We start from the raw sequence: 25064 nt of genomic DNA on the forward strand, positions 1-25064 counted from the left end.
TGGATGGAGGAACCTGGTGGGCTGCAGTCCATGGGGTCGCTAAGAGTCAGACACGACTGACGACTCCACTTTCACTGTTCACTTTCATGCATTGGAGAAGGAAATGGCAACCCACTCCAGTGTTCTTGCCTGGAGAATCCCAGGGACGGGGGAGCCTGGTGGGCTGCCGTCTCTGGGGTCGCACAGAGTCGGACACGACTGAAGCAACTTAGCAGCAGCAGCAGCATTAATGAACAGCGACAGTGGTAACGAATCCGCCTGCCTATGAAGGAGATGTAACAGATATGGTTGATCCCTGGCTCGGGAAAATCCCCTGGAAGAGAGCATGGCAATCCACTCCAATGCTCTTGCCTGGAAAACCCCATGGACAGAGAAACCTGGCAGGTTACAACCCACAGGGTCACAGTTAAACACTGGAGCGACTTCACACACACACACACACACACACACATATAAATATACTGCATATATATATGACACATATGTTTAAAAAAAACAAAAAATGAGTTTCATGATGAACGACCCCGCTGCTACACTAGCACATAAGACTGAAAATAGTAATCTTAAGAGAGCGCTTAAGATCATGAACTCCTTATTGCCAAATTCAGATTTAAACTGAAGAAACTACAGAAAACTACTAGACCATTCAGGTATGATCTAAATCAAATCCCTTACAGTAATAGGGTGGAAGTGACAAATAGATTTAGGGCATTAGAATCTGATAGAGTGCCTGAAGAACTATGGCTGGAGGTTCATGACAGTGTACAGGAGGCAGTGATCAAGACCATCCCCAAGAAAAAGAAATGCAAAAGGGCAAAATGGTTGTCTGAGGAGACCTTACAAATAGCTGAGAAAAGAAGAGAAGTGAAAGGCAAAGGAGAAAGGAAAGACATATCCATCTGAATGCAGAGTTCCAAAGGACAGAGAGATAAGAAAGCCTTCCTCAGCGATCAGTGCAAAGAAACAGAGGAAAATGATAGAATGGGGAAGATTAGAGATCTCTTCAAGAAAACTAGAGATGCCAAGGGAACATTTCATGCAAAGATGGGCACAATAAAGGATAGAAATGGTCTGGACCTAACAGAAGCAGAAGATAGTAAGAAGAGGTGGCAAGAATACACAGAACAACTATACAAAAAAGATCTTCATGACACAGATAACGATGGTGTGATCACTAATCTAGAGCCAGACATCCTGGAGTGCAAAGTCAAGTGGGCCTTAGGAACAAAGTGGGCCACTACGAACAAAGCTAGTGGAGGTGATGGGATTCCAGCTGAGGTATTTCAAATCTTAAAAAATGATGCTCTTAAATTGCTGCACTCAATATGACAGCAAATTTGGAAAACTCAGCCATGGCCACAGAACTGAAAAAGGTCAGTTTTCATTCCAATCCCAAAGAAAGGCAATGCCAAAGAATGTTCAAACTACTGCACAATTGCACTTCTCTCATACTCTAGCAAATGCTCAAAATTCTCCAAGCCACGCTTCAACAGTACATGAACTGAGAACTTCCAGATGTTCAAGCTGGATTTAGAAAAAGCAGAAGAACCAGAGGTCAAATTGCTAACATCCGTTGGATCATAAAAAAAGCAAGAGAATTCGAGAAAAACATTTACATCTGCTTAACTGACTACGCTAAGGATCACAACAAACTGGAAAATTCTTGAAGAGATGGGAATAACAGACCACCTGACCTGCCTCCCAAGAAATCTGTATGCAGGTCAAGAAACAAGTTAGAACCAGACATGGAACAACAGATTGGTTCAAAATTGGGAAAAGAGTATGTGAAGGGTGTATATTGTCACCATGCTTATTTAGCTTACATGCAAAGTACATCATGCGAAACGGTGGGCTGAATGAAGTTCAAGCTAGAATCAAGATTGCCACGATCAACAATCTCAGATACGCAGATAACACCACGCTTATGGCAGAAAGCAAAGAGGAACTAAAGCGCCTCTTGACGAAGTGAAAAAGGAGAGAGTGAAAGCTGGCTTAAAACTCAACATTCAGAAAACTACGATCATGGCATCCGGTCCCATCACTTCACGGCAAATAGATGGGAAAACAATGGAAACGATAGACTTTATTTTCTTGGGCTCCAAGAACAGTGCAAATGGTGAGTGCAGTTATGAAATTAAGACACTTTCACTCTTTGAAAAAAAAACTATAACAAACTTAGACATAATTATTGGTAAACAAAGAGACAACTTTGCCAACAAAAGTATAGCCAGTCAGAAAAAGAGTTTTTCCAGTAGTCACATATGGATGTAGAGTTCGACTACTAACAAAGCTGAGCGCCACAGACCTGAACATTGACTGCAAAAACTAAATGCGCAGTTAGTAAACTTAGCGGAGAAACTTTTCGGGAATAAGTCAACTACTGAAAAAGCAGCACAGTGCTCCGCGAACGCCCATGTCCTACACTTCACGAACAAAGACGGAGCCAAGCCTACTTGAATTGAAATCTCGTATAACTAAGATTACCAAAATTGCAGAAACCTCACTTTTTAGAACAGCAAATAGAAACGAAACCACTCAGACGGCGTTCTCTCCCTCTTACTCTCCCAAACGGGAGAGAAGAACGATCATCAACGGCAGATGGCAGCTGCACAAGCAGCACCAAACGCCTACTTCACGCTCAGAAGAAAACGCTGCGTCTCCTCCTCGTGGTTTCGGGTGCTCTACACGATCAGAGAAACTTCTCTAGTCACGAACTATAGAAATGATCCCTGAAAGTATAGTCTTAACTTCTACCCGCCAGCCACGGCTGGGTCTGCGGGAGCCGCTCACTTTTTAGGGACGGCCACATTTGTGTCGCTCCCCTCGCCGCCTCACAAACATTTTTCCATATTCCATCCCGTAACTTGGTAAAACGGCAAACTTCAAAATATCATATTCGCTCGGAAATAGCCCAGAAACACGTCAAAGCCGCAGGACGCCTCATTAGCATACGGCTTCCTGGCACCCAATCACAGGCGGCCGCTTCCGACTCCTACTCCAGCCTGCCGTCGCCCCAGCCACCGCATCCCGAGCCCCGCACCCCTCTGCAGGCCGAGCACACGCTTCCTGCCACGGGTCCGCGTGGACCGCCTCTGCCTGCTGAAGTCCGCCTGTTTGGAGAGGCCAGATTTCCTTTGTCTTGAAAGAGAGATGGGGGTGAGGAGGGAGGAAAAAAGACACAGAGAACTAGTCTACTCCTGCATAATAACAAAGGCACCCATGTGGTTTACGAACGTCTTCTCCACGACAGGCATTTTAACCCATGGTCTCACTTCTTCCTCTAAAGGGAAAGGGTGTGGTTATGTCCCCATTCTCACACAGGCTGGCTGGAGCACCTGTCACAAAGCTCCTCAAGGGAACCACGGGTGCTACTAGGTACATGTGGCACTTGATCAAGCCCCGTTCTTTCTAGAAAACCACGGTGTCTTCATCAGGCGGTCTGAGCTCCAGTCAAGTTCATTTCTCTAAGAAAGCATTACATACACCATCTCAAACTTTGGTCGTCAATGACTGATCTTCCTGGCTTCCACATCTCAGAGGAAGCCAACCATTTACTTGTGGCAAAAATTAATCCAGGCGTCTCCTCAAAGAACACACCTTACCTACGATGCTGTGTAATTGTCACTTAACTTCCTGCTGTAAAGACGTTTCTGCCCCGGGTTTTCCAGCATGCCAGAAAGCACAGTGCTCTGTGAACAGGCAGTTCGTGGTTTTCTAAATCAACCACATTTTTTCATTGCATCACAGTAACATGAATAAGATGACTATCATTTCATCTCATCCTATCACCTCTAGTTGAGCAGTTCCTTAAGTCTTAAAGAGTTTTAAGGTCCCTTCCAGTCACTTTCACACAAGAGCCCCTTGTCTCTGGTCTCAGCCCTTCCATATCTGTTCTCCTTCCCTCCAACCTTTCTGGGGACCCCTCACATTCCATGCCAACCTTGGCCTCCTTCAAGCAGATTCTCAGCTCTCCTTACCTCTGGATGCTTCCCCTCAGCCTCCCGGCTAACAGTGACCACACTGTTTTGTATCCCTAATTACCTTTGAAAGTGCCTCTACCTACTGTTATAAATGCATTTACTTCTCCCTTCTCAACTGTGAGGTGTTTAAAGCAAAAAGAGTAAGCACCTTTGGGCAGCTCTTTGCAGGAGCTCTTTGCAGGAGGTCCCCTTTGTCTTGTCACTTTAGCAAAGCTATACAGCAAGTAACCTTAAACTAGACGTCCCCACACTCCACTCATCTCCTGGCCCAAGCACACCTTCCAAATCTTTTTTTTTTCCCCCTTCCGTAACTTTTGATCACACAATACCTTGCCTAACCTGTTGGTTCTCTCTGTATATCAAAGATGTAGAAATGAAGAATAAGTAATTAACAGGTGGCCAGATCTTTTCCCCAGTTTCCCCTTCAATAATCTTCAAACAAACTGTATGGAACAAACTGTGTAAACAAGATAGCATCTAAACAAAAACAACAAGAAGCCAACAAGCCTGCAAGCAGGGGGGAATAATTATGATGACTCTGACCCCCTATCTCTAATGATTAACTGAGATTATTTCCCTTTTCCCTGTTAAAAACTTTCATGACTCAGCAGAACTTTAGGAGCTGGTTTTCAGGAATGTGAGTCCAACTTCTCCCCAGATTGCTGGCATTCTGATTAAAAGCAATGTTTTCCATTTCTACCAACACCTGCCTCTTGAGCACTGATTTTCAAGCAGCCGGCTGCCAGACCTGAGTTCAGTAACAGATTCAGGCCTTGTTTACGACCGTATCTCTAGCCCCTTACCTTGCTGCAGTCTCCCACATTTTATTGATGGTGGCATTTTTTCCACATTCTTCTCTTTTCAGAAATAACATATAAATGCATTTTCAAAATGCTCTTTTATATACAACTTTTAAAAATCTGAATACTCTTTAATAAGAGTTTTTATTTTTTCTTTAAGGAACTAAGACTTCACATTCTTAGCCTATTACAAATCAATACTTAATCTGAAGCTCTTATCTTCTGTCTCTAAAAGACACTAACACTTCTTCCTGACTCCTATAAGACCAAGGTGTGCTGGGATGTATCAAATTAGTTTTCTAACCTTATAAATATGACACCAAGCATCTGTGGATGAGGTTATTTATCACTGTCATTTTTAATTTAAGCTTCTAAAATCCTGAATTTTGATTTGACTCTTACTTTTAGAACCTCTGCTGGTTACTCACCTGAATGTAGATATGAGCAGTACATATTGGTGATGAAAAAAAATTACTTTTAAGACAGAACAAGAAAAGTGTACCAAATATTTCCTGCCATTTGAGCCACTACCTTCCCCTTTAGCGTGCATTATGTATCCGTATTATACGTTAATAGATTGCCTTTGACACAATAATTCCTATGTACCTCCCCCTTTAAAAAAATTGATTTCCTCCTGGCACCAGTAAGGTAACTTGTTAGGGGTCCTTTTCTCAATCCTGTAAGGGGTCATGACGACCCACAATTCACCTTGCTGGGCTATATAAACTGTCAGCGTGTTAATCTGAGGTATAATCCTTTGTCTCAAAAACTTCCGTAACTGTGCTCTGACCTCTAATAGCAGAACAGTCCTCAGAACTTTCTGAGAGACTGTCTCATGGATTATAATCCTCAGGATGGCGCAAATAAAATTGTCCATTTTTTTCTTAAGATTGAAAAAAAAATTTTTTTTTGGCTGCACTTGGAGACATGTGGGATCTTAGTTTCCTGACCAGGGACTGAACCCAGGCCCCCTGGAGTGGAAGTTTCAAGCCTTAACCGCTGAACAGCCCGGGAAGTCTATCTTAGACTGGCTGTTTATTTTTCCTTGGCTGATTTTAAATTGCATTTAGTTAAACCAACATAATAATAATAGAAAAAGTCATACCACTGAGGGGGAGAAAGAACAAACCATCTTAAAACAACTAATGAAAGTCCCTCAGTTGTGTCTGACTCTTTGCGACCTCACGGACCTCATGGACTGTAGACTGCAAGGCTTCTCTGTCCATGGAATTCTCCAGGCCAGAATACTGGCATGGGTAGCCATTCCCTTCTCCAGGGGATCTTCCCAACCCAGGGATCGAACCCAGGTCTCCCTCATTGCAGGTGGATTCTTTACCCACTTAGCCATTCAGGAAGCCATTCCTATGGCATGTTCCTAGCCTAATCTAAAAGGAAAACACAGGATACTTGGGTGGAGGGTATTTTAAACTGCATTTAGTTAACCAACAGGTGATTATACTGTGGAAGTGACAAATAGATTCAGGGGATTAAAATCTGATAGACAGAGTGCTTAAAGAACTATGGATGGAGGTTCATGACAGTGTACAGGAGGCAGTGATCAAGCCGTCCCCAAGAAAAAGAAATGCAAAAAGGCAAAATGGTTGTCTGAGGAGGCCTTACAAATAGTTGAGAAAAGAAGAGAAGCGAAAGGCAAAGGAGAAAAAGAAAGATATATCCATCTGAATGCAGAGTTCCAAAGGATAGCAAGGAGAGATAAGAAAGCCTTCCTCAGTGATCAGTGCAAAGAAATAGAGGAAAACAACAGAATGGGAAAGATTAGAGATCTCTTCAAGAAAATTAGAAACACGAAGGGAACATTCATGTAAAGATGGACACGGTGAAAGACAGAAATGGTATGGACCTAACAGAAGCAGAAGATAGTAAGAAGAGGTGGCAAAAATACACAGAAGAACTATACAAAAAAGATCATGACTCAGATAATCACGATGGTGTGATCACTCATCTAGAGCCAGACATCCTGGAGTGTAAAGTCAAGTGGGCCTTAGGAAGCATCAGTATGCACAAAGCTAGTGGAGGTGATGGAATTCCAGCTGAGTGATTGAAAATTCTAACCTGATGCTGTAAAAGTGCTGCATTCAATATGACAGCAAATTTGGAAAACTCAGCAGTGGCCACAGGACTGGAAAAGGTCAGTTTTCATTCCAATCCCAAAGAAAGGCAATGCCAAAGAATGCTCAAACTACCGCACAATTGCACTCCTCTCACACTCCAGCGAAGTAATGCTCAAAATTCTCCAAGCCAGGCTTCAACAGTACATGAACTGTGAACTTCCAGATGTTCAAGCTGGATTTAGAAAAAGCAGAGGAACCAGAGATCAAATTGCCAACATCTGTTGGATCATCATAAAAGGCAAGAGGGTTCCAGAAAAAATATCTACTTGTGCATTATTGACTATGCCAAAGCCTTTGACTGTGTGGATCACCACAAACTGTGGAAAATTCTGAAAGAGATGGGAATACCAGACTACCTGACCTGCCTCCTGAGAAATCTGTATGCAGGTCAAGAAGCAACAGTTAGAACTGGACATGGAACAACAGACTGGTTCCAAATTGGGAAAGGAGTACGTCAAAGCTGTATATTGTCACCTTGCTTATTTAACTTATATACAGAATACATCATGAGAAATCCCGGGCTGGATGAAGCACAAGCTGGAATCAAGTCTGACAGAAAACATACCAATAACCTCAGATATGCAGATGACACCACCCTTTAGGCAGAAATCGAAAAAGAACTAAAGAGCCTCTTAATGAAAGTGAAAGAGCAGAGTGAAAAAGTTGGCTTAAAACTCAACATTCAAAAAACTAAGATTATGCCATCTGGTCTCATCACTTTGGCTTCCCTGATAGAATCTGCCTGCAACTTGGGAGACCTGGGCTCTATCCCTGGGTTGGGAACATCCCCTGGAGAAGGGAAAGACTACCCACTCCAGCATCTGGTCTGGAGAAGGATCTCAAAGAGTCAGACACCACTTTCACTTTCACCCATCACTTCACGGGAAATAGACGGGGAAACGATGGAATCAGTAAGAAACTTTTATTTTCTTGGGCTCTAAAATCACTGCAGATGGTGACTATAGCCATGAAATCAAAAGATGCTTGTTCCTTGGAAGAAAAGCTATGACCAATCTAGACAGCATATTAAAAAGCAGAGACATTACTTTGCCAACAAAGATCTGTCTAGTCAAAGCTATGTTTTTTCCAGTAGTCATGTATGCATTTGAGAGTTGGACTATAAAGAAAGCTGAGCACCAAAGAATTGATGCTTTTGAACTGTGGTGTTGGAGAAGACTGTTGAGAGTCCCTTGGACTGCAAGGAGATCCAACCAGTCCATCCTAAAGGAAATCAGTCCTTGAATGTTCATTGGAAGGACTGATGATGAAGCTGAAATTCCAATATTTTGACCACCTGATGGGAAGAACCAACTCATTGGAAAAGACCCTGATGCTGGGAAAGATTGAAGGCAGGAGGAGAAGGGGATGACAGAGGACGAGATGGTTGGATGGCATCACCAACTCAATGGATATGAGTTTGAGCGAGCTCCAGGAGTTGGTGATGAACAGGGAAGCCTGGTATGCTGCAGTTGCAAAGAGTGGGACACAACTGAGCAACTGAACTGAAGCCAACATAATTATAAAAGAAAAAAATCATAATACTGAGAGGGAAAGAGAACAAACCATCTTTGTCGGGGGTAGGGGGGAGGAATGGCTTACCTGCCAGAAATCAACAAATCACCTTTAAAAATACTATGAAGGAAAGCACTGAAAAACTATTAACAGGAAAGAAAACTAGCAAAAAAAAAAAAAGTCAAGAAAAATACACCTGCTTAAATAATATGCAGAAACCACTCACACAACATTCTCCTCCTTCAAAGAAAACATAAAAGCATTCAGAAACAAAAACTAACACGCTTAAAAACCCCAGAGAATAAGACTCAGTTCAGTTCATTTCAGTTGCTCAGTAGTGTCTGACTCTTTGTGACCCCATGGACTGTAGCACGCCAGGCCTCCCTGTCCATCACCAACTCCCGGAGTTCAGTCGGTGATGCCATCCAACCATCTCATCCTCTCTTGTCCCCTTCTCCTCTAGCCTTCAATCTTTCCCAGCACCAAGTTCTTTTCCAAGAGTCAGCTCTTCGCATCAAGTGGCCAAAGTACTGGAGTTTCAGCTTCAACATCAGTCCTTCCAATGAACATTCAAGGACTGATTTCCTTTAGGATGGACTGGTTGGATCTCCTTGCAGTCCAAGGGACTCTCAACAGTCTTCTCCAACATCACAGTTCAAAAGCATCAATTCTTTGGTGCTCAGCTTTCTTTATAGTCCAACTCTCACATCCATACATGACTACTGGAAAAACCATAGCCTTGACTAGACAGACCTTTGTTGGCAAAGTAATGTCTCTGCTTTTTAATATGCTAAGTTGGTCATAACTTTTCTTCAAATGAACAAGTGTCTTTATTCCATGGCTGCAGTCACCATCTGCAGGGATTTAGGAGCTCAAAATATAAAGTCTGCCACTGTTTCCACTGTTTCTCCATCTATTTCCCATGAAGTGATGGGACCAGATGCCATGATCTTCGTTTTCTGAATGTTGAGCTTTAGGCCAACTTTTTCACTCTCCTCTTTCACTTTCATCAAGAGGCTCTTTAGTTCTTCTTTACTTTCTGCCATAAGGGTGGTGTCATCTGCATATCTGAGGTTATTGATATTTCTCCTGGCAATCTTGATTCCAGCTTGTGCTTCATCCAACCCAGTGTTTCTCATGATATACTCTGCATATAACTTAAATAAGCAGGGTGACAATATACAGCCTTGACGTACTCCTTTCCTATTTGGAACCAGTCTGTTGTTCCATGTCCCGTTCTAACTGTTGCTTCCTGACCTGCATACATATTTCTCAGGACACAGGCCAAGTGGTCTGGTATTTCCATCATTTTAGGAATTTTCCACAGTGTATTGTGATCCACACAGTCAAAGGCTTTGGCATAGTCAGTAAAGCAGAAATAGATGTTTTTCTGGAACTCTCTTTTTTTTTTGATGATCCAGCGGATGTTGGCAATTTGATCTCTGGTTCCTCTGCGTTTTCTAAACCAGCTTGAACATCTGAAATTTCATGGTTCACATAACTGCTGAAGCCTGGCGTGGAAAATTTTGAGCATTACTTTGCTAGCGTTTGAGATGAGTGCAATTGTGCGGTTGTTTGAGGATTCTTTGGCATTGTCTTTCCTTGGGAATTGGAATGAAAACTGACCTTTTCCAGTCCTGTGGCCACTGTTGACTTTTCCAAATTTGCTGGCATATTGAGTGCAGCACTTTAACAGCATCATCTTTTAGGATCTGAAATAGCTCAGCTGGAATTCCGTCACCTCCATTAGCCCACTTGACTTCACATTCCAGGATGTCTGGCTCTAGGTGAGTGATCACACCATCGTGATTATCTGGGTCATGAAAATCTTTTTTGTACAGTTCTTCTGTGTATTCTTGCCACCTCTTCTTACTATCTTCTGCTTCTGTTAGGTCCATACCATTTCTGTCTTTTATTAAGCCCATCTTTGCATGAAATGTTCCCTTGGTATCTTTAATTTTCTTGAAGAGAGCTCTAGTCTTTCCCATTCTATTCTAGTCTTTCCCATTCTATTGTTTCTTTAGAACTCTGCATTCAAATGGGTACATCTTTCCTTTTCTCCTTTGCTTTAGGCTTCTCCTCTTTGCACAGCTTTTTTAAGGCCTCCTCAGACAGCCATTTTGCTTTTTTGCATTTCTTTTTCTTGGGGATGGTCTTGCTTCCTGTCTCCTGTACAATGTCACAAACCTCCATTTATAGTTCATCAGTCACTCTATCAGATCTAGTCCCTTAAATCTATATCTCACTGCCACTGTATAATTGTTAGGGAGTTGATTTAGGTCATATCTGAATGGTCTAGTGATTTTCCCTACTTTCTTCAACTTAAGTCTGAATTTGGCAATAAGTAATCATGATCTGAGCCACAGTCAGCACCCAGTCTTGTTTTTGTCAACTGTAGAGAGCTTCTCCATCGCTGACTGCAAATAATATAATCAATCTGATGTCAGTGTTGACCATCTGGTGATGTCCATGTGTCCAACACACAGTTGTGGATGTGACTGGTGATGGAATCAAGGTCCGATGCTATAAAGAGCAATATTGCATAGGAATCTGAAATGTCAGGTCCATGAATCAAGGCAAATTGGAAGTGATCAAACAGGAGATGGCAAAAGTGAACGTTGACACTTTAAGATCAGCAAAATAAAACGGACTGGAATGGGGGAATTTAACTCAGATGATCATTATACAGTCCAAAATGCAGTACATGGATGCAATCTCAAAAATGACAGAATGATCTGTTTATTTCCAAGACAAACCATTCAATATCACAGTAATCCAAGTAAGTCTATGCCCCCAACTAGTAATACTGAAGAAGCTAAAGTTAAAAGGTTCTATGAAGACCTACAGGACCTCCTAGAATTAACACTCAAAAAAAACATGTCCTTTTCATTATAGAGGACTATTCCTCTATAGTTAACAGGCAAATTTGGCCAGAGTACAGAGGGCAAAGGCTAATAGAATTTTGCCAAGAGAACACACTGGGCAGAGCAAAGACTCATCCAACAACACAAGGGAATAAGACCAAACTGATAATAAAGAAAAGAATTTAAAAACCCACTTCACAAACACTTAAAACAGAAATCAATAAACCTAGTTTTACTGTACAAAAGTGACAGTATGCCACTTTTGGCAAACCAATTATAAACAAAACCACTCAGATGGTGTCCTCCCCCTCTTACTCTCCCAAAAAGAGAAGAACGATCATCAATGGCCAATAGCAGCTGCAGAAGCAACACCAAGGACCAGCTTCACGCTCAGGAGAGAACACTGCATCTCTTCCTCGTGGTTTCGGGTGCTCTACACGATCAGAGAAACTTCTCTAGTAACAAACTATAGAAATGATCCCTGAAAGTATAGTCTTAACCTCCACCCCCTGCCGCTGCCAGGCCTGTGCTAGCTGTGAACTTTTCACTGAGGGCAACCGTTTCCCCACCATTTTGTCTTTTTCTTCTTCTACTGGGAAAAAAACAGGAAGAGCTCTTGCAATCAGCTTTCAAATGTTGTCACTTATCAACTCATTTGAACATTTTCACTGAAAATGTAATTTAACAGTTTTTAAAAATCAAACTTAATTTACATAATACAGAGTGACAGCCAATCACAACCCCAGTCTCTAAAGCCCAGGAGGCATTTGCTGCACAAAATCACTAAAGCTGCCCCGCCCCTGAAAGGAAAGGGCGGGTCTCTGCCTTTGCTCCTGAGAACCTAGCTGATTCCACTGATTACTTAATCTTAGTGGCTGGATTCAAGGCTGTGGAAGAAGTTAGAGTGTCAAACTCTCATAAGAGGTGACCATGACTAAAGCAGAGACGGGGACTGGGTGGGTGAGAATCACAGCTGGGAAACAGAACCTTTGGGGCTTTGCCATAGGATTGCACTACCTGTTCACACTTTCTGAATTTTTAAAATAAAGCTGACTGCTGCCTTTGACATCATTTCTTCTCCCGAAAAATGCCTGAGTGCCAACTATGACAATACTAGCTACTATTTATTGTGAGTTTGCCAGCCTCCATTCATCATTTTAACTGCTTTAACTATGAGACCAATACAAGTACAATCATCCCATTTTTATGGATGGGGGAACTAAGGCACAGAAAGGCCTGAGGTCTGTCAATAGCAGAGCTGGTAGGTGTCACCTTAACCATCATCCCGGTTTGGCTTTCTAGGTGCTAAAGATTACTCTAGGTACTGGGCAAACAGAGGTCCCTACTCTCACAAAAAGCTTACAGCCTGGTAGGGGAGAGAGGTGACAACAGTTACCCAGAGGATGAGATGATGAGGCACGCAGAGGATGATAAGAGCTTAGAGAGGGATTTGACGGCCACTTCAGATTTGGGTGCTCATGGAAGGCCTCTTTTTGGAGGTTGCATTTAAGTAGGGAAAACAATGAATACAATGACCCAAAGAAAGGAATAAGGTTGTGTGTTCCAGCTACTGGAAGACAGCTAGAGAACACAGGGTAGGAGGAAGAGCAGGCAGGCCGATGTCTGAGGATTTTCTAGGCAAGGCCAACTCCCGGGGAGTCTGGATTTTAAGTGTGGGGGAAGCCATTGAAAGGCTGGACGCTGTGAAGACCAGTTCCGAGGCCACTGCAAGCAAGGTGTCTGAAGGAGAGATCATGGTAGCTTGCAAGGAAGAAGGAGAAACCTGGGCTGCTCTGGAAATTCAGTTGGTAGGATGGGACTCACTGGTGGGCTTGCTGCAGGAGGAGGGGTGGGGTGTCAGGGAAAGAGGTTTCAAAGATTGACATGTTGGTTTGCACCTGAACAATTCAGTGGGTGGTGCTGCTACAGCAAAGACTGGAGAAAGAGGGATTACTCATTTAAAGGAGGGGCATTCTCACAAAGGGGCAAAGGAGTGCTCACATACTGTCCTTGCTTTATCTAGTTTCACCCTTAATGACAGCTCTGTGTGTTGATGCTATTTGTATTACATTTACATAGACAGGTTGGGGTCAAGGAACTTCCCAGGAACCCACAACTAGTAAATAACAGACCAAAGCATATTCCAGAGCATAAACGGCTCCTCTCACCGCTCCCAATATTTAAAGAGAACCGAGAACTAATTTAGGCTTACAATGAAAGCTTGGCTACTACAGATCCACAAAGAGAAACTCATGGAACAACTACATACATTTAATAGCAATGAGAGTAAAAGAGTTGTTTAACACTGACTAATAACGGCGATAGTGGTAAAGACCAAAAAGAGACGCGGGTTCAATCCCTGGCTGGAGAAAAATACCCTGGAAAAGAAGACGGCAACCCATTTCAGTGTATTTGCCTAGGGAACCCATGATAGACAAACCTGTCAGGTTACACACAGTTCACATGACACACAGACAAATATGGAATGACTCAGCACACACACAGCTATAAAAAGGTAAACCCTCCAGTGCTATGACAAAGGCCACTGGCATGGCATTTAAAATATAAATAAAACGACTGAGTAGAACAAATACTACAAATGATTTACTTCCCTTAGGAAAACATCAATTGTAAGTGAAACCACTCAGATGGTGTCCTCCCCCTCTTACTCTCCCAAAGGAAGAAAAGAACGATCATCAATGGCCAATGGCAAACTGCAGAAGCAACACCAAGGACCAGCTTCACGCTCAGGAGAGAACACTACATCTCTTCCTCGTGGTTTCGGGTGCTCTACACGATCAGAGAAACTTCTCTAGTAACGAACTATAGAAATGATCCCTGAAAGTATAGTCTTAACCTCCACCCCCTGCCGCTGCCAGGCCTGTGCTAGCTGTGAACTTTTCACTGAGGGCAACCGTTTCCCCACCATTTTGTCATTTTTTTCTTCTACTGGGAAAAAAACAGGAAGAGCTCTTGCAATCAGCTTTCAAATGTTGTCACTTATCAACTCATTTGAACATTTTCACTGAAAATGTAATTTAACAGTTTTTAAAAATCAAACTTAATTTACATAATACAGAGTGACAACCAATCACAACCCCAGTTTTTAAAGCCCAGGAGGCATTTGCTGCACAAAATCACTAAAGCCGCCCCGCCCCTGAAAGCGGTAAAGGAAAGGGCGGGTCTCTGCCTTTGCTCCTGAGAACCTAGCTGATTCCACTGATTACTTAACCTTAGCGGCTGCATTCAAGCCAGAGCTGGAAAACAGAACCTTTGGGGGTTTGGCCATAAGATTGCACTATCAGTTCACAGTTTATCAGTTTTTAAAACAAAGCTAGTTGTTGCATTGACATCCTTCTTCCCTCCGCAAATAATGAGTGCTAACTATGAAACTGTTGTTATCGTTCAGTCCTTAAGTCATGTCTGACACTTTGCGACTCCATGGACTGCAGCACCTCGGGCTTCCCTGTCCTTCACTTTCTCTCTGAGTTTGCTCAAACTCTTGTCGATTGAGTCTGTGATGCCATCCAACCATCTCATCCTCCGTCACCCCCTTCTCCTTCTGCCTTCAATCTTTCCCAGCATCAGGGTCTTTCCAATGAGTTGGCTCTTCACACCAGGTGGCCAAAGTATTCGAGCTTCAGCTTCAGCATCAGTCCTTCCAATGAATATTCAGGGATGATTTCCTTTAGGATTGACTGGTTTTGTCTCTTTGCAGTTTAAGGGACTCTCAAGAGTCTTCTCCAGCATCCCAATTAGAAAGAGTGAGACTATAAAAATGCTACCTAGTATTTGCACCAGCTTGCCAGCCACCAGTCATCATTTTAAGTGATTATACAAATATCCCATTTTTACAGACAGGGGGACTGAGGCACAGAAAGATTAGGTAACTTGTTGAGGTCCGTTAATAGCAGAGCTGATAGGTTTCACCCAGCTTCGTTTCCTATGTGCAAACAGAGGTCCCTACTCTCACAGAAAGCTTACACTCTGGTAGGGGAGAGAGGTGACAACAATCACCTGAGAGGATGAGATGATGAGGCATGCAGAGGATAAGAGTTCAAACAGAGAGGGATTTGACGGCCACTTCAGACTTAGGTGCTCAGGAAAGGCCTCTTTTTGGAGGCTGTATTTAAGTGGAGAAAACAATGAATACAATGACCCAAAGAAAGGAACAAGGTTGTGTGTTCCAGCAACAGGACACAGGGTAGGAGGAAGAGGGGAGGGCAGGCAGGCCAATGTCTGAGGATTTTCTAGGTAAGGCCAAGGCCTGTGGAGTCTGCTTCTTCAGGGTCTGCTGTGGGAGTTCTAACTCCTTTGCCATTCATTTGCTGAAGGTCAGAAATTTCCCCTAAACCTGCCCCAACTGCACTCTGTCATCACTGCCCACCCCATTGCTCTACCTAATTCAGTTCCTCCTCCATTCCCCCTATTAACACAAGGAATCATTATCCACACATTTGATCAAGTCAGAAGACCCGACAGTTATCCTTGACAGCTCCCCTCACTCATGTCTTCAGTGATCCTGATGAAATAAAATTTATGTTTTATATGTCAAAGCAGAACATGAAAAAAATTAAACCTAAAATTCTGTGTGTTTGTTTGGGCTTCCTCCATCAAATGCAGTGTGGATCACTGCACATTAATCAGAGTCCCTGAAAGATGGGAGTGCTGGTCAACCATAAATTTTTTTCTTTCTTTCTTTTGACACTAGCAATGGGGTTTCTTAAAGGAATATCATTCTTTCTCACCTCTGTAGGAGGGCATGGTGACTTGCTGCATACTTTGTACAACTTCACTGGGACTACCTGGTTCCTTGGTGAACTTTATGTAAAATATCAGTATGTCATTTTGATGTACAATTCTTTGGAAAATGTGTATGACTGTCTTCGACTTCTAACAGCTTTCTGAGAGTCTGCTTCTCAGGTTAATCCTCAGATTAGCTCAAATAAAACTCCCATTTTTTCCCCTTCTTCTTGTTAGTTGAATTTTGTCAACAAATCAACCCCAATTCCCATCAACTTTACCACTTACGTATCTCACAGATCTCTTTATCATCACTTCACATTCTCCCAGGCAGATGAATGTAGCAGGTGCCTAACTGGCCCTCACTGCTGTTGTTTAGGCACTAAGTCATGTCTTACTCTGACTCCATGGACTGTAGCCTGCCAGGTTCCTCTGTGCAAACTCACCCCTCCTGAAAAGTATAACTGCCACAGAGCTTTTAGAGTGACCCTAAAATGCACAGCAGATGCAGTCACTCTCCTTCAATAGCTGCCCTTAGCTTTCTGTCCACCATGCTTTGGCCAAATTCTGTCTTCTTTCATTCCTCCTCTGGACTAAAGTCCTATAAATCCTAAGCCCCCCCCTTAGACTGAGATACAGAGAAAGCAATCACTATAGAGGACAGGAAGTGATGTCTGCCTACATGTTTCAGAAGAGTGACTTGACTAACAGGAGAGTACCGGAAGGAAAGTAACTTTGTTTTAATACCCTTGAAAGTGAAAGTCAATCCTGTCTTGACACTTTGGGACCCCGTGGATTATACAGTCCAAAACACTAGTGTGGGTAGCCTATCTCTTCTCCAGCAGATCTTCTCAACCCAGGAATCGGGAATTGAACTGATATCTTCTGCATTGCAGGCAGATTCTTTACCAACTGAGCTGTGAGGGAAGCCCTTAATACCCTTGGGCCACCCCTAATGTGTGAAGGAGCTCATGACCTGTAAATCCAATCAGAAAACAAAAACTGAAAACTGCATCACAGAAACTCCCCTCTCATTTCATTGGAAAAATCACAGACAGTGTTCCCTGCCTCTTACTCCTTCAGGGGAAAAGAAGAGTCATCAAAGGCAAAAAGGTAGTTACAAATGCAACATGAAAAGCTGACTTCACATTCTGGAAAAAAACCTGCCTCCTTGTGGCCTTTGACGACTCCACACAGAAACTTTCCAGTAACAACCTAGAGAAATCTCTTAAAACACAATTGCTTTAACCCCAGAACCTCTGCTGGGGTCATGGCAGTCAGTTCAGTTGCTCAGTCGTGTCTGGTTGTTGGTGACCCCAGGCACTGCAGCACACCAGGCCTCCCTGTCCATCAACAACTCCCCGAGTTTACTCAAACTCACATCCATTGAGTCGATGATGCCATCCAACCATCTCATTCTCTGTCGTCCTCTTCTACTCCTGCCTTCAATCTTTTCCAGCATCAGGGTCTTTTCCAATGAGTCAGTTCTCACCAAGTGGCCAGAGTACTGGAATTTCAGTTTGAGCATCAGCATCAGTCCTGCTAATGAATATTCAGGACTTATTTCCTTTAGGGGTCACAGCAGCTGCACACTTTGTACAGATAGTAACATTTCTCATATAAAGGCAGATTCTTTTTTTCGGAGGGGTGCACACTGTGCGGCTTTCCCTCATGCCTCAGACAATAAAAAAATATACCTGCAACATGGGAGACGTGGGCTCAATCCTTGGCTTGGAAAGATCCCCTGGAAAAGAGCAACAGCTACCTACTCCGGTACTCTTGCCTGGAGAATCCCTATGGATAGATACTAGCACACTACATGCAGCCCATGAGGTAGCAAAGAATTGGACGAGACTAAATAAAACCTATGGTTTTTCCAGTAGTCGTGTATGATTGGATGTGAGAGTTGGACTATAAAGAAAGCTAAGCACCGAAGAATTGTGGCTTTTGAACTGTGTTGTTGGAGGAGACTGTTGAGAGTCCCTTGGACTGCAAGAAGATCCAACCAATCCATGCTAAAGCAGATCAGTCCTGAATATTCATTGGAAGGAATGATGCTGAAACTGAAACTCCAATAGTTTGGTCAGCTGATATAAAAAACTGACTTTTAGGAAACACGGTGATGCTGAGAAAGCTTACTTCCTCAAACCAGAATTGAGGCCTAAACCTCAATGGTATATACTCCAGCTCAGTTGCTCAGGCTTGTCTGACTCCAGTTCAGTTCAGTCGCGCAGTCGTGTCCGACTCGTTGCGACCCCATGAATCGCAGCACGCCAGGCCTCCCTGTCCATCACCATCTCCCGGAGTTCACTCAGACTCACGTCCATCAAGTCAGTGATGCCATCCAGCCATCTCATCCTCGGTCGTCCCCTTCTCCTCCTGCCCCCAATCCCTCCCAGCATCAGAGTCTTTTCCAATGAGTCAACTCTTCACATGAGGTGGCCAAAGTACTGGAGTTTCAGCTTTAGCATCATTCCTTCCAAAGAAATCCCAGGGCTGATCTCCTTAAGAATGGACTGGTTGGATCTCCTTGCAGTCCAAGGGACTCGCAAGAGTCTTCTCCAACACCACAGTTCAAAAGCATCAATTCTTCGGCGCTCTGCCTTCTTCACAGTCCAACTTTCACATCCATACATGACCACTGGAAAAACCATACCCTTGACTAGAAGGACCTTAGTCGGCAAAGTAATGTCTCTGCTTTTGAATATACTATCTAGGTTGGTCATAACTTTTCTTCCAAAGAGTAAGCGTCTTTTAATTTCATGGCTGCAGTCACCATCTGCAGTGATTTTGCAGCCCCAAAAATTAAAGTCTGCCACTGTTTCCACTGTTTCTCCATTTATTTCCCATGAAGTGATGGGACTGGATGCTATGATCTTCGTTTTCTGAATGTTGAGCTTTAAGCCATCTTTTTTACTCTCCTCTTTCACTTTCATCAAGAGGCTTTTTAGCTCCTCTTCACTTTCTGCCATAAGGGTGGTGTCATCTGCATATCTGAGGTTATTGATATTTCTCCCGGCAATCTTGATTCCAGCTTGTGTTTCTTCCAGTCCAGCGTTTCTCATGATGTACTCTGCATAGAAGTTAAATAAGCAGGGTGATAATATACAGCCTTGACGTAATCCTTATCCTATTTGGAACCAGTCTGTTGTTCCATGTCCAGTTCTAACTGTTGCTTCCTGACCTGCATACAGATTTCTCAAGAGGCAGGTTAGGTGGTCTGGTACTCCCATCTCTTTCAGAATTTTCCACAGTTTCTTGTGATCTACACAGTCAAAGGCTTTGGCATAGTCAATAAAGCAGAAATAAGATGTTTTTCTGGAACTCTCTTGCTTTTTCCACAATCCAGCGGATGTTGGCAATTTGATCTCTGGTTCCTCTGCCTTTTCTAAAACCAGCTTGAACATCTGGAAGTTCACGGTTCACGTATTGCTGAAGCCTGGCTTGGAGAATTTTGAGCATTACTTTACTAGCCTGTGAGATGAGTGCAATTGTGCGGTAGTTTGAGCATTCTTTTGGATTGCCTTTCTTAGGGATTGGAATGAAAACTGACCTTTTCCAGTCCTGTGGCCACTGCTGAGTTTTCCAAACTTGCTGGCATATTGAGTACAGCCCTTTCACAGCATCATCTTTCAGGATTTACAAGACCTCAACTGGAATTCCATCACCTCCACCAGCTTTGTTGGTAGTGATGCTTTCTGAGGCCCACTTGACTTCACTTTCCAACATGTCTGGGTCTAGATTAGTGATCACATCATCATGATTATCTGGGTCATGAAGATCTTTTTTGTACAGTTCTTCCGTGTATTCTTGCCACCTCTTCTTAATATCTTCTGCTTCTGTAGGTCCATACCATCTCTCTGTCCTTTATCGAGCCCATCTTTGCATGAAACGTTTCCTTGGTATCTCTAATTTTCTTGAAGAGATCTCTAGTCTATCCCATTCTGTTGTTTTCCTCTAATTCTTTGCATTGATCACTGAACAAGGCTTTCTTATCTCTTCTTGCTATTCTCTGGAACTCTGCATTCAGATGCTTATATCTTTCCTTTTCTCCTTTGCTTTTCGCTTCTCTTCTTTTCACAGCTATTTCTAAGGCCTCCCCAGACAGCCATTTTGCTTTTTTGCATTTCTTTTCCATGGGGATGGTCTTGATCCCTGTCTCCTGTACAATGTCACAAACCTCAGTCCATAGTTCATCAGGCACTCTATCTCAGGCACTCTTATCTATCAGATCTAGGCCCTTAAATCTATTTTTCACTTCCACTGTATAATCATAAGGGATTTGATTTAGGTCATACCTGAATGGTCTGGCGGTTTTCCCTACTTTCTTCAGTTTGAGTCTGAATTTGGTAATAAGGAGTTCATGATCTGAGCCACAGTCAGCTCCTAGTCTTCTTTTTGTTGACTGTATAGAGCTTCTCCATCTTTGGCTGCAAAGAATATAATCAGTCTGATTTCGCTGTTGAGCATCTGGTGATGTCCATGTGTAGAGTCTTCTCTTGTGTTGTTGGAAGAGGGTGTTTGCTATGACCAGTGCTTTTTCTTGGCAAAACTCTATTAGTCTTTGCCCTGCTTCATTCCGCATTCCAAGGCCAAATTTGCCTGTTACTCTAGGTGTTTCTTGACTTCCTACTTTTGCATTCCAGTCCCCTATAATGAAAAGGACATCTTTGTTGTGTGTTAGTTCTAAAAGGTCTTGCAGGTCTTCATAAAACCGTTCAACTTCAGTCTGTCCAGCTTTACTGGTTGGGGCACAGACTTGGATAACTGTGATACTGAATGGTTTGCCTTGGAGACGAACAGAGAGCCGTTTTTGAGATTGCATCCAAGTACTGCAGTTCGGACTTTTGTTGACCATGATGGCTACTCCATTTCTTCTGAGGGATTCCTGCCCGCAATACTAGATATAATGGTCATCTGAGTTAAATTCACCCATCCAGTGCGTTTTAGTTCGCTGATTCCTAGAATGTCGATGTTCACCCTTGCCATTTCTTGTTTGACCACTTCCAATTTGCCTTGATTCATGGACCTGACATTTCAGGTTCCTATGCAATATTGCTCTTTACAGCATCGGATCTTGCTTCTATCACCAGTCACACCCACAACTGGGTATTGTTTTTGCTTTGGCTCCATCCCTCTTCATTCTTTCTGGAGTTATTTCTTCACTGATCTCCAGTAGCATATTGGGCCACCTAATGACCCGGGGAGTCATTAGGTGGTGAACCTTAGATATGCAGATGACACCACCCTTTTGGCAGAAAATGAAGAGGAGCTAAAAAGCCTCTTGATGAAAGTGAAAAAGGAGAGTGAAAAAGTTGGCTTCAAGCTCAACATTCAGAAAACGAAGATCATAGCATCCGGTCCCATCACTTCATGGGAAATAGATGGGGAAACGTAGAAACAGTGTCAGACTTTATACTTTTGGACTCCCAAATCACTGCAAATAGTGACTGACTCATGGCGACCCCATAAATCGCATCACGCCAGACCTCTGTGTACATCATTAACTCCTGGAACCCAAAAAATCTTAGCGATATACAGAACCAAACTTAAGCCTCCAAATAGCTAAAACACTAATCTTAAATCTCACTTTTCATAACGTAAAATAGAAACGAAGAAACCACTCAGACGGCGTTCTCTCCCTCTTACTCTCCCAAACGGGAGAGAAGAACGATCATCAACGGCAGATGGCAGCTGCACAAGCAGCACCAAACGCCTACTTCACACTCAGAAGAAAACGCTGCGTCTCCTCCTCGTGGTTTCGGGTGCTCTACACGATCAGAGAAACTTCTCTAGTCACGAACTATAGAAATGATCCCTGAAAGTATAGTCTTAACTTCTACCCGCCAGCCACGGCTGGGTCTGCGGGAGCCGCTCACTTTTTAGGGACGGCCACATTTGTGTCGCTCCCCTCGCCGCCTCACAAACATTTTTCCATATTCCATCCCGTAACTTGGTAAAACGGCAAACTTCAAAATATCATATTCGCTCGGAAATAGCCCAGAAACACGTCAAAGCCGCAGGACGCCTCATTAGCATACGGCTTCCTGGCACCCAATCACAGGCGGCCGCTTCCGACTCCTACTCCAGCCTGCCGTCGCCCCAGCCACCGCATCCCGAGCCCCGCACCCCTCTGCAGGCCGAGCACACGCTTCCTGCCACGGGTCCGCGTGGACCGCCTCTGCCTGCTGAAGTCCGCCTGTTTGGAGAGGCCAGATTTCCTTTGTCTTGAAAGAGAGATGGGGGTGAGGAGGGAGGAAAAAAGACACAGAGAACTAGTCTACTCCTGCATAATAACAAAGGCACCCATGTGGTTTACGAACGTCTTCTCCACGACAGGCATTTTAACCCATGGTCTCACTTCTTCCTCTAAAGGGAAAGGGTGTGGTTATGTCCCCATTCTCACACAGGCTGGCTGGAGCACCTGTCACAAAGCTCCTCAAGGGAACCACGGGTGCTACTAGGTACATGTGGCACTTGATCAAGCCCCGTTCTTTCTAGAAAACCACGGTGTCTTCATCAGGCAGTCTGAGCTCCAGTCAAGTTCATTTCTCTAAGAAAGCATTACATACACCATCTCAAACTTTGGTCGTCAATGACTGATCTTCCTGGCTTCCACATCTCAGAGGAAGCCAACCATTTACTTGTGGCAAAAGTTAATCCAGGCGTCTCCTCAAAGAACACACCTTACCTACGATGCTGTGTAATTGTCACTTAACTTCCTGCTGTAAAGACATTTCTGCCCCGGGTTTTCCAGCATGCCAGAAAGCACAGTGCTCTGTGAACAAGCAGTCCGTGGTTTTCTGAATCAACCACATTTTTCATTGCATCACAGTAACATGAATAAGGTGACTATCATTTCATCTCATCCTATCACCTCTAGTTGAGCAGTTCCTTAAGAGTTTTAAGGTCCCTTCCAGTCACTTTCACACAAGAGCCCCTTGTCTCTGGTCTCAGCCCTTCCATATCCATTCTCTGCTCCTCCAACCTTTCTGGGGACTTCTTGCTATGCATGCCAATCTTGGCCTCCTATGAGCAGATTCTCAGTTCTTCTCATCTCTCCTGGATGCCTCCTTTCAGCTTCCCAGCTAACAGTGACCACACTGTGCTCTGTGTACATAGCTCTCTGGGTTATAAATGCATTTACTTCCCCACTCAACTGTGAGGTCTTTAAAAGCAGGAAGCAGGTCATATTGCTCTCTGCATCTCCAGCTGGTTGCCAGCCACTGTAGCTGCCCAGCAAATGCATACTACTGAATGAATGATGAATCAATGTATGTATCATTCTTTCCCTCAACCTGGTTACTGACATAATTATTGCAAACCGCCTGGTTTTCCCCTCCCTTTTTCTCTACTCCTGCTCCAATAAGGGCAACCTGTCTATAAGAGAGTGAGGTTCCTACCAGCACGGTTCTTGGCCATCTTCTCTAGATCATCCTTGGTTTCAGCATGGATTTGCAGACAGGTCTATTCTGGGCTGTGGGCTCATATACTCCGCTTCCATTTGACACGCCACTTGCCTAAATCTCAGGTGTCTAACTCAGGTGGCCCAGACTGACTCCCAAAAGCTTTCTTCCCAAACCTACTCCTCTTTCAGGCAGGGATACCACATTCAACCCAGTTGCTCAAACCAAAAAACAAGTCATCCTACTCCTTTCTTTTTTTTAATCTTATTCATTTATGTATTTATTGTTTATTTTTGGCTGTGCTGGGCCTTCTGTGCTGCGCAGGCTTTCTTCCAGTTGTGGCAAACAGGAGCTACTCTTCGTCGCGGTGTGCAAGCTCCTCGTTGCAGTGGCTTCTCTTGTGGAGCACAGGCTCTAGGGCACACAGGCTCCGTAACTGTGGCTCCTGGGCTCCAGAGCACAGGCTCAACAGTTGTGGCGCACAGTCTTAGTTGCTCTGCATCATGTGGAATCTTCCCGGATCAAGGATTGAACTTGGGTCTCCGGCTTTGGCAGGCGGATTCTTTACCACTGAGTCACTAGGGAAGCCACATCCTACTCTTTTTTTTCTCTCCGCTTAAATACGTCATAGCCTTCTGCAGCCAGAGCAATCGTCTAGAACATAGCAACCTACTCTCAGGTACGTGGCACAAGAGCTCCTAAAATCCTTGGAATGTCCTTAGCATTAGGAATGACAAGTGTCTTTGGTATGCTGCTGAAATGACTCTTGGCTGAGAGGTTCTGAGACAGCTTCAGTATGGGGCTGGTCACGAGAAAGACCACAATTTTCAGCTCTGCCACAGCCCTCCACTTCAAATCTTGTCCCACCTCCAGCAGGAGAGAGGGGCTGAAGACTGAGATCAATCACCAATGGTTGAATCAATCGTGTCTGAATAATGAAACCTTCATAAAATCCTAACTGATTATGTTTGGAGAACTTCCAGGTTGGTAAACAGATTGAAGTGCTGGAAGGGTGGTATACTCAAAGAAGGCATGGAAGCTCCAAGCACTCACACACACACACACACACACACACACACGCACACACACACACACACCATGCCTTGCCCTATGCACCTCTTTCATCTGGCTGTTCCTGAATTGTGTTCTTTGTAATAAACCATATTGATAATTACATTAAATGTTAATGGACTAAACACTCCAATTAAAAGGCAGAGAGTATCAGATTGCATTTTAAAATACAAGTCTCAACTCAATGCACTCTACAGAAGACATATTTTAACTCTATAAAGATATTTTATAAGCTGTAAGCATAAGGAGCTTAAAGTGGCTGTATTAATATCAGAAAAATTAGACTTCAAGACAACAAATATTACCAGAGATAAGGAGAGACATCTCATAATGATAATAGGGTCAACTCACCAGGAAGATCTAACAATCCTAAATACGGATGCACCTATTACCAAAATCCTTCCAACAGCCCATGAAGCCTCCTTGAGCTGCAGCTTACCTTGACAACTTCACCCCGTGCCATTCTCTCCTGCCACTTTGCCTTCTTCTCTAGCTCAAATCATGCACACACTTTTCCATCCTCTGAGCTCTGCATCACTTTAATCCTCTCTTGCTT

General features: G+C 43.5%; 1 protein-coding gene and 4 non-coding genes across 7 annotated transcripts in view; all 5 read right to left on the minus strand.

Moving 5' to 3' along the window:
- TEX14 (testis expressed 14, intercellular bridge forming factor) overlaps window positions 1-25064 on the minus strand; it is a 108938-nt gene that overhangs the window by 78113 nt on the left and 5761 nt on the right. The gene's annotated exons all lie outside the window — the stretch shown is intronic.
- Window positions 2531-2745, minus strand: LOC138084958 (small nucleolar RNA U3). Its single transcript, XR_011145348.1, has one exon. It is a non-coding gene; the product is annotated as a small nucleolar RNA U3 (small nucleolar RNA).
- LOC138084963 (small nucleolar RNA U3) lies at window positions 11574-11785 on the minus strand. Its single transcript, XR_011145353.1, has one exon. It is a non-coding gene; the product is annotated as a small nucleolar RNA U3 (small nucleolar RNA).
- On the minus strand, window positions 13928-14142 carry LOC138084961 (small nucleolar RNA U3). Its single transcript, XR_011145351.1, has one exon. It is a non-coding gene; the product is annotated as a small nucleolar RNA U3 (small nucleolar RNA).
- Window positions 21651-21865, minus strand: LOC138084962 (small nucleolar RNA U3). Its single transcript, XR_011145352.1, has one exon. It is a non-coding gene; the product is annotated as a small nucleolar RNA U3 (small nucleolar RNA).

The sequence above is a fragment of the Capricornis sumatraensis genome, chromosome 8 (genome assembly GCF_032405125.1).
Source record: "Capricornis sumatraensis isolate serow.1 chromosome 8, serow.2, whole genome shotgun sequence".
Lineage (NCBI taxonomy): Eukaryota > Metazoa > Chordata > Mammalia > Artiodactyla > Bovidae > Capricornis > Capricornis sumatraensis.